Consider the following 9,966-nt stretch of genomic DNA (forward strand, 5'->3'; position numbering starts at 1 on the left):
TGAGAATACCCAAAATCAGAACGCTCTCCCTCTACAGGGGATCACAGTTTCTCATCAGCAACGGAAGAAGGCGTGATGGAGAAAGGCTGTGTTCCATTAACAGATCTAGGCTTCAGAAGGTCAATGATAAGAAACTTCTGTGAGTTAAAAGAACTTGTTCTAACCCAATGCAAAGAAACTAAGAACTTTGAAAAAAGGTTTGACGAAATGCTAACGAGAATAGACAAGTTAGAGAGGAATATAAGTGAATTAATGGAGCTGAAAAACACAACACGAGAACTTCGCGAAGTATGCACAAGTTTTAACAGCCAAATTGATCAAGCAGAATAAAGGATATCAGAGGTTGAAGACCAACTTAATGAAATAAAACGAGAAGACAATATTAAAGAAAAAATAATAAAAAGGAATGAGCAAAGTCTCAGTCTCAAAGAAATAGGGAACTATGTGAAAAGACCTAATCTACGTTTGATAGGTGTACCTGAATGTGATGAAGAGAATGAATCCAAGCTGGAAAATACTCTTCAGGATATTATTCAGGAAAACTTTCCCAACCTAGCAAGGCAGGACAATATTCAACTCCAGGTAATACAGAGAACACCACAAAGATATTCCTCAAGAAGAGCAACCTGAAGGCACATAATCATCAGATTCACCAGGGTTGAAATTAAGGAGAAAATACTAAGGGCAGCCAGAGAGAAAGGTCAGGCTATCCACAAAGAGAAGCCCATCAGACTCACAGCAGATATCTCAGCAGAATCCCTACAAGCTAGAAGAGAGTGGGGGCCAATACTCAACATCCTTAAAGAAAAGAACTTTCGGCCAGGCGCAGTGGTACGAGCCTGTAATCCCAGCACTTTGGGAGGCCGAGGCGGGAGGATCATGAGGTCAGGAGATCAAGACCATCCTGGCCAACATGGTGAAACCCCGTCTCTACTAAAAATGCAAAAAAAAAAAAAAAACTAGCTGGGCACGGTGGCGTGCGCCTGTAGTCCCAGCTACTCGGGAGGCTGAGGCAGGAGAATTGCTTGAACCCGGGAGGCGGAGGTTGCAGTGAGACGAGATTGTGCCACTGTACTCCAGCCTAGCACCTGGCAACAGAGTGAGACTCTGTCTCAAAAAAAAAAAAAAAAAAAAAAAGAACTTTCAACCCAGAATTTCGTATCCAGCCAAACTAAGCTTCACAAGTGAAGGAAAAATAAAATCTTTTGTGAACAAGCAAGTACTCAGAGATTTAATCACCACCAGGCCTGCTTTACAAGAGCTTCTAAAAGAAGCACTACACATAGAAAGGAACAACCTGTATCAGCCTTTCCAAAAAGATACCAAAAAGTAAAGAGCATCAATACAATGAAGAATTTGAATCAACTAATGGGCAAAACAGCCAGCTAACATCAAATGGCAGTATTAAACTCACATATATTATTATTAATCCTAAATTTAAATCGACTAAATCCCCCAATGAAAAGATACAACCAAAACCCATCCATATGCTGCATCCAGACCCATCTCACATGCAAGGATACACAAAGACTCAAAACAAAGGGACAGAGAAAGATTTACCAACCAAATGGAGAGCAAAAACAAATAAATAAAAAGCAGGAGTTGCAATTCTTGTCTCTGATAAAAGACTTTAAAACAACAAAGATCAAAAGAGGCAAAGAAGGACATTACATAATGGTAAAAGGATCAATGCAATAAGAAGAGCTAACGATCCTAAATATATACGCACCCAATACAGGAACACCCAGATACATAAGACTTTTAAAGAGACTTAGACTCCCACACAATAATAGTGGGAGACTTCGACATCAATATTAGACAGATCAATGAGACAGAAATTAACCAGGATATCCAGGACTTGAACTCAGATCTGGAACAAGTAAACTTAATAAACATTTATAGAACTCTCCACTTCAAATACACAAATTATACACTCTCAGCAGTACCACATCACACCTACTTACAGGCTTAAATGAAATATTGGTTGGCTGCTTGATTGTTATTTTCTTCCCTCATTTTTTCCTGTCTCCATTATTAAGCACAATTATCAGCATAAAAGAGGTTTTCAATACCCATTTTTAGACTGCATTCTAGCCTGGGCAATAAAGCAACACTCCCGTTCTCTCTCCCTCTTCCTCTTTCTCTTTCTTCCTCTCCTTCATTCTTTTTTTTTTTTCTCTCTCTTTTTTTTTTTAAAAAAAAGATGTTCAATTATGTCCCAAATTGATCTCTAAGGTGATTCACACACACTATTCTTAAAAAGTAAGTGATTCTGAGCTAATATAATATTTTCAAACAAAAAAACTGTATAATAGTGGGAAAAAAATAAGCTAATAAATAATTGATGCATAGTTCACACAATGCCATATGGTTTGGATCTGTGTCTCCACCCAAATCTCATATTGAATTGTAATCTCCGGGGTTGGAGGTGGGGCCTGGTGGAAGGTGATTGGATCATGATGCAGTTTCTAATGAGTTAGCACTATCCTTGTAGTGCTGTCTCATGATAGAGTTCTCATGATACCTGGTTATTGAAAAGTGTGTGGCACCTCCCCACTTCCTCTCTTCCTCCTGCTCCCTCCATATAAGACCAGCCTGCTTCCCTTGTGGCTTCTGCCATGACTGAAAGATTCCTGAGGCCTTCCCAGAAGCCATTATGCTTCCTGTACAGCCTGCAGAACTGTGAGCCAATTAAGCCTTTTCTGTGGCTGGGTTCGGTGGCTCATGCCTGTAATCCCAGAACTTTGGGAGGCTGAGGCTGGTGGATCACCTTAGGTCAGGAGTTTGAGACCAGCCTGGACAACATGTGCAACCTCGTCTTTACTAAAAATACAAAAATTAGCCGAGCATGGTGGAGGTGGCCTGCAATCCCAGCTACTTTCGAGGCTGAGGCAGGAGAATCACTTGAACCCGGGAGGCACAGGTAGCAGTGAGCTGGGATCGCTGCATCACACTCCAGCCTAAGTGACAAGTAAGACTGTCTCAGAAACAAACAAACAAACAAACAAAACCTTTTCATTATAAATTACCCAGTCTCAGGTAATTGTTTATAGCAGTGTGAGAACGAATACGAGTATCCAGTAAGTGTTCCATCGAAGACAAATAGAGATTGTAGTAGATTGATATCAGCCTGAGTGTTGGGAGGTCTAAGCTTGCAGACCAACTCTAGAAAAACGACTTATCTAAGTGTGGACAAGGTAGCTGTCCCTAGGCCTTGGGTTACCTCATCTATCAAATAATTGAAATTTCTGAATTCTCAAAACCGTGGAATCTGTCAGACACAGAATTTCCCACTCCCCCCCTGAGATTCCAATACGCCTGCCCACGAGTTGGGGGCAGGGAGGAGATGGAGGGCTTGGCTTGGTATCTTCAGGTTCAGGGTGGTGTTCTTGAGGAGCCCCTCTTAATGATGGGCAATATACTTTTGGAGCACAGAACCAGAAAGAAGAGAAACAAAGCATTAGGTTATCCCTCAGATCCATTTTGTAGCCACACCAGACCAATCTGATTCAACTTTTACACAGATGTGAATGATTGTTCCGTTGCCACAGACCCTTAGGTCTTATAACCTGAGCATACTGAAATGAAGCAAGTGTGAAACCACAGGGGAACCTAAATGCTTGGGTGTGGACCTGGCACTGAATTAAGAAATGGACACCACACGGCGGGATCCAGGATCCACTCAGATTGAGTTCTGGTGTCATTCCATGGCAAGATCCAATCAGATCATGACTCTCAACACCACCTTATTATACTATCCAATCAGGTCACCCCTAATTCCCCTAGGCTTATAAAACCTGACCCAGCCTCCAGCCTGGGGAAGCACTGCTTTGGGAGCTATTCCTGGTGTTCTTCTTAACTTGTTGCAAGTAGTAAAATCTGCTTGCTAAATCCTCCTGACTTTATCATTGGGCTGTCACTCGCCAAGTGACTGGTCCCACCATTGTGTGGGTAACAACTTTAGCTGTGCAGTGGATGAAATTCCAGGGACTCTCCCTAGACCGTGTTTCCTCTGGACCTTTTTCTATGTTTGGTCTGGACACTTTCTCACCCTTGCTCTTTCAGTCCTGGGGCTATAGTCCCTTACATGTCCACAGTAATGCCAGCAGTTTAAATTTAGGTTTTAGGTGTCTTAGACAGCTTTTGTGACCTAAACACTTATGACTCTATCTCCTCACCAAATGTTCTCTTTCCTTTATCCCATTCTCTCAAAGTACTGCTTGGGGGCTCACCCTTATCCAAGAAGCCATTTCCATCTAATGTATAATATTACAGTTTAGTAAAGCATTAACCGACTCAGATAATCTGCTTGTATTTTCACAGCAGCTTTCACATTTTCAGGATGAGTCATAAGTGGTGAATTTATATACTTACTATTGTGGATGGAAGCTGTGAGAAGGAACACATTTTAAGGAAGTGGGATCATTTAGCTCTTCAACATTTACACTTTGAAACTCCTCTAGTAGTCTGGGATGCTGTTGTATAGTTAGTGAAATATCTTCCATTCATCCAAGTATGTACTGATGTGACATACTTGGATGAATGGCAAGATACTGAATGGCAGCAGTGACATTGTTGGAAATGCAGAATCTTAGGTCCCTCCCCAGTCCCACTGAACCAGAATCTGTATTTCAACAAGATCCCCTAATGATGATTCTTAGGAACATTGAAGTTTGAGAAGCAATGATAGACCACATAGGCAAAATGCTCTCCTGCATGGACAAATGCATTAGTAACATTGCCTTTGCAAAGAGGATGGAGATAGATAATGTCTAAGCACAACAGGCTGAATCGCATTAGTGAACACACAATCTCTCTAGTCAACACTGCACCTCCTGCTCTTTGGGAGAATTCTGTACCATCCATAAATAACTGGGGCAATGGAACATACATTGAAAAGCACATAGAGTTTGTAATCTGCACCTGACTGCTTCTCCTCTAAGTTACTCTTTTTTGACTTGTCCTATTTACCCACATGCCTGTGCTCCCTGGGGAGATTAAAGACAGTCTGGGGAAAAAAAGATGTTATACATCTTTCCTTTCTTCCCATCTCAAACTGTTCCCTCATCCCCTAGTACCTAATGTAGTATAGTCTACATATGTGGTATTAAAGAAATATTTGTTGAACTTTTAATAAAGAATCAATAGAGACAAGTTTACTATGAAAGATGCTTGTTTTACCCACAAGAAACAAAGCAAGGGAAATACATATACTGCATTGCCAAAGAGCAGAGAACTACAATTTTTGACCTTGGTTTTGTTAATAAAGCTTAATAAATCTTAATTAATCCCAGTGTTTTTATGTAGTCTGTGGCTGCTTTTGTGCTACAGAGATGGAGCTGAGGAGTTGGGACAGAGATTAGACGGACCATACTGACTAAAACATGTACCATCTGGACATGCACAGAGAAAGTTTGCCAACCCCCATCACAGAGCTCAGACCTGGGACCTTAAAGCCACTCAGCGCTTGATTGTGTAGGGTACCACTGCTGACCTCCTTGGGCTGGTTAACTCAGCAAGGATGACCTGAATTGCACAAGGCAAGGATTTAATTGAGGTATGAAAAGTCCTTTCAGGAGAAGCAAAAGTAGCCAGCAGAGAGTCTCCTTCCTGGTCTTTCAAGCCCAGACCCTTTTTCACAGAACATTTAATAAAACATTTGAGTAGCACCAAAGTTTAACTTACACTTTGATGATCAAAACATGTTCTCCTCCCTCATCTTCCTCTAAACGACACGTAATTGAGTAAATTCTAGAAAAGCATTCATACAGCTTGTTCTGTGAACCTTAAAGTTCCCCAGTCTGGCCTCCTCTCTGTTCTGCCTTCATGTTTGTGCCCACAAATCTTCTGAACCCCCAGAGGAAAGGAAAACCTCTCTGCAAGATCTCTCTCTAGAGCTCTGCTTAAATTAAACTTCTATACTCTTCAAAATGCTTTGTACCATCTCACCAGGCAAAGCATCCTAATATCTTCCTGATATATGAGATCTTTGCCCCCTAAACGTAATTGAAGATTCTTTTGCATTTTCTTGTTTTTGTACGCTGAGGCAAATATCATCTAATTTATCCATCAGAGTTCAATCAGAAAAGTGGATACCTAATATCAAACATTTAATAAAATGTGTTAGTAGCACTTGATTTATATTTCGGTATTTATTATTATTATCATTTTTGAGACAGAGTCTCGCTCTGTACCCCAGGCTGGAGTGCCCTAGCACGACCTTGGATCACTACAACCTCTGCCTCCCGAGTTCAAGCTATTTTCCTGCCTCAGCCTCCCAAGTAGCTGGGGATTACAGGCACCCGCCAACACACCTGGCTAATTTTTGTATTTTTAGTGGAGACAGGGTTTCACCATGTTGGCCAGGTTGGTCTTGAACTCCTGACCTTGTGATCCATCTGTCTCAGCCTCCCAAGAGGGAGATTACATGCATGAGCCACCATGTCCAGCCATATAATGACTATTTCTATTCTTTTGCTTTGAATATACTGCTGCTGAACACTGAGAGATTTCTAAGATATGCTTTCTCAGACAGATTTTTCATTAAAGAAGATATTTGCTATTTATCAGTTGGAGTCAGTAGAACAGGTTGGAGCCAAGCTTGTGTCTCTACTTCCAGTCACAGCCTCTCATCTTTGTCACTCTTCTTTGGGAATTAGGATCAGGAACGTGGTTGCTATCTCACAACAACTCCCCCCACCCCCCAGGAGGACACACACCTCGTCTAATGGGGCCAGCTAGAGCAGTTCTTGGTCATTTTTGCTTCTACCTGCCTAAATTTGAAATGTCCAAGAACCACTATTCTAAGTGTAAATTTTAAGTCTTTTTCAAATAATTTACCTTTCTGTGTCAAGGATTTGCCAAAGAGAGAAAGTGCATTACATGGATATAGATTTCCGTGAATGTTGACAACATTGGTTACATAATTCTTCATGAGTCACTTTGATTATTTTAAATGTATGTGGACAGATCAAATATAAAGATGGCAGTGGCCCTGAACCCAACTACATCTTATTGCCTGCCAATATGAATGAGCCAACTTTATTAGAGTTAAATGTGAGTTACAGAGCTACTTCTCACACACTCAGTAACAGGTTACAGTAAAAACAAGTGCCAGGGCAAATTCAGCTCCACGTATAGGCATTTATTAGCGTGCAAACATAGGACAGTCATACATCTCACTTCCAGGCGTCCATCATTTTAAGTGCGCCAAGAGTGTCCTGAATAAACCGTATGATTAAGGCAGGTGCTTTCAGCAGGATTTGGCTAACCACAGAGTTAGAAGACCTAATTAATCAGTAACTTAATAACCTGGGAATACCGTCTACTGTTTTCTCTCAATTCTTAATTTCCTGCAACATCAGGGAGAGCCCCTGCAATATTCTACCAGTGCACGTGTCTTGCACATCACAGATTTTTCAATGACGTTCTTTTAATTCCTTTCGTTATTTAATAAGACCCCAGTGTTGCTCATAAAGATAGCTGAAGTTTCTATAATAGCTGCCTCTGGACTGTGACCTTTTTTGTGCAATATGTACACTTGATTAGGGTAACTAACTGCCCTGCTATATAGTTTGGATGTTTGTCCTCCAAAACGCATGTTGAAGTGTTGGAAGTGGGGCCTAATGTGATGTGTTTGGGTCATGGGAACAGATCCCTAATGAATGGCTTCATGCTGTTCTCAGAGTAATGGGTCAGTTCTCACTCTACTAGTTCGCATGAGAGTTCCTCCAAGAGCTGGTAATTAAGAAGCTGTCACTTTCCCTTTCTTTCTCTTGATTCCCCTCTTACCATATGATCTCTGCATATGCTGGTTTCCCTTCACCTTCCTCTATGAATGAAAGCAGCCTAAGACCCTTGTCAGAAGCAGATACTCGTGCCATGCTTCTTATAGACCCTGAAGAACCATGAACCAAAGAAAACTTTGTTTTGTTTTGTTTTAGACAGTCTCACTGTGTCACCCAGGCTGGAGTGCAGTGGTGCAATCTCAGCTCACTGCAACCTCCACCTCCCGGGTTCAAGTGGTTCTCCTGCTTCAGTCTCCTGAGTAGCTGGGATTACAGGTGTGTGCCACCATGCCCAGCTAAGTTTTGTATTTTTAGTAGAGATGGGGTTTCACCATGTTGGTCAGGATGTTCTCAAGATCCTGACCTCAAGACCTGCCCACCTCAGCCTCCCAAAGTGCTGGGATTCCAAGCATGAGCCACTGTGCCCAGCCTTTTCCTTTTTTTTTTTTTTTTTTTTTTGAGATAGAGTCTCGCTCTGTCACCCAGTGGTATGATCTCAGCTCATGGTAACCTCTGCCTCCTGAGTTCAAGCGATTCTCCTGCCTCAGCCTCTTGAGTATAGCTGGGATTACAGGCACCCACCATCATATCTGGCTAATTTTTGTATTTTTAGTAGAGACGAGGTTTCACCATGTTGACCAGGCTGGTCTGGAACTCCTGACCTCAAGTGATCACCCACCTCAGCCTCCCATAGTGCTGAGATTACAGGCATGAGGCACCATGGTTGACAGAATAAATTTCTAAGTAGCAAAACATTCAAGAAGTGTCATGATTGCTTCTAACAACCTGCAATCAGATACAGAAGCAGCACAATGACCTAAAGTTGAAATTTATAATTAAAAACGAAACAGAGCCCCCAAATTTTTTAAATTTGCAACCTGGACATGCAATAGAGAAGAAAGGAGCATTTTAAGGTGAGAAATCCAAGGGTGCTGTGGAGAAATAACTTACTAGAGAGATTAGCATGGATAAAAGGGAGATAGGTGATAATAGTAAAAAATAAAATAAGAAAAAAGACCCCAAAGACATTTCAGAAATCCTTGAGATAGACTCTACTTAGATACTCTAGATCAAGGGTTCAAAAGGCCCCCAAATACTACTCAGGTTACCATTCCGGAGGAGGTAAGCTGTAGGCCTTGGTGGCTTCCATGTGGGGTTAATTCTGAGGACTGACAGAATGCAAGAGTGAGGGAGCTTGGCAGCTTCCACCTAGATTTCAGAGGGTGTGATGCAAAGTCCGGGTGTCTAGGCAGAAGCATGATGCAAGGGTGTCAACTTGTAAAGAGACTCCATCCAGACAATGCCAAGGAGAAATGTGGGGATACAGCCACCACAGAGTCTTCGCCAGGGCACTGCCTCGTGGAGCAGTGGGAGCAGAGCTACTGCCCTGCAGACCCACGAATTACAGAGCCACTGGCAGGTAGCATGCACCCTCTGCCTGGAAGAGCCATAGGCATTCAACTCTAATGCATCAAAGCAGCCATGGAGCCTCGCCTAGCAAAGCCATGGAACTGGAGCTGCCCAAAGCTTTGCAAGCCAACCTCACACTGGTGTGTTCAAAATGTGGGACATGAAATCAAGGGAGATCGTTCTGGAGCTTTAGGAGTTGGTGTCTGCCCTGCTGGGTTTTTGACTTGTGTGGGGCCTGTTACTCCTTTCTTTTGGTTGATTTCTCCCTTTTGGAATGGCAGTGTTAACCCGATGCCTATACAACCATTGTATCTTGGAAATAAATAATGTGTTTTAGATTTTACAGGCTCATAGCGGAAGGAACTTGCCTTGAGTCTCATATGAGACTCTAGACTTTGGACTTTTGAGTTGAGGCTGGAATAAGTTCAGATTTTGGGGGACTAAAGCAGATAATTGCATTTTGCAATGTGAGGACATGAGCTTTGGGGGACCAGGAGTGGAATGCTATAGTTTGGATGTTTGTTCTCCAAACCTTATTTTGAAATTGAATCGCCAGTGTTGGGGGTGTTAGGGTCACAGAGATGGATCCCTCACGAATGGCTTGGTGCTGTCCTCAAGGTATTGAGTGAGTTCTTACTCCATTAGTTCCCTGAGAGATGGTTGTTAAAAACAGCCTGGCATCTTCTTTTCTCTTTCCTGCTTCCTTTTCCATGTGATCTACGCACACGCCAGCTCCCTTTACCTTCCCTTCCATGTGATCTCTGCACAC

The sequence above is a fragment of the Sapajus apella genome, unplaced genomic scaffold (assembly GCF_009761245.1).
Source record: "Sapajus apella isolate SASKATOON/1434 unplaced genomic scaffold, GSC_monkey_1.0 scaffold79, whole genome shotgun sequence".
NCBI classification, from domain to species: domain Eukaryota; kingdom Metazoa; phylum Chordata; class Mammalia; order Primates; family Cebidae; genus Sapajus; species Sapajus apella.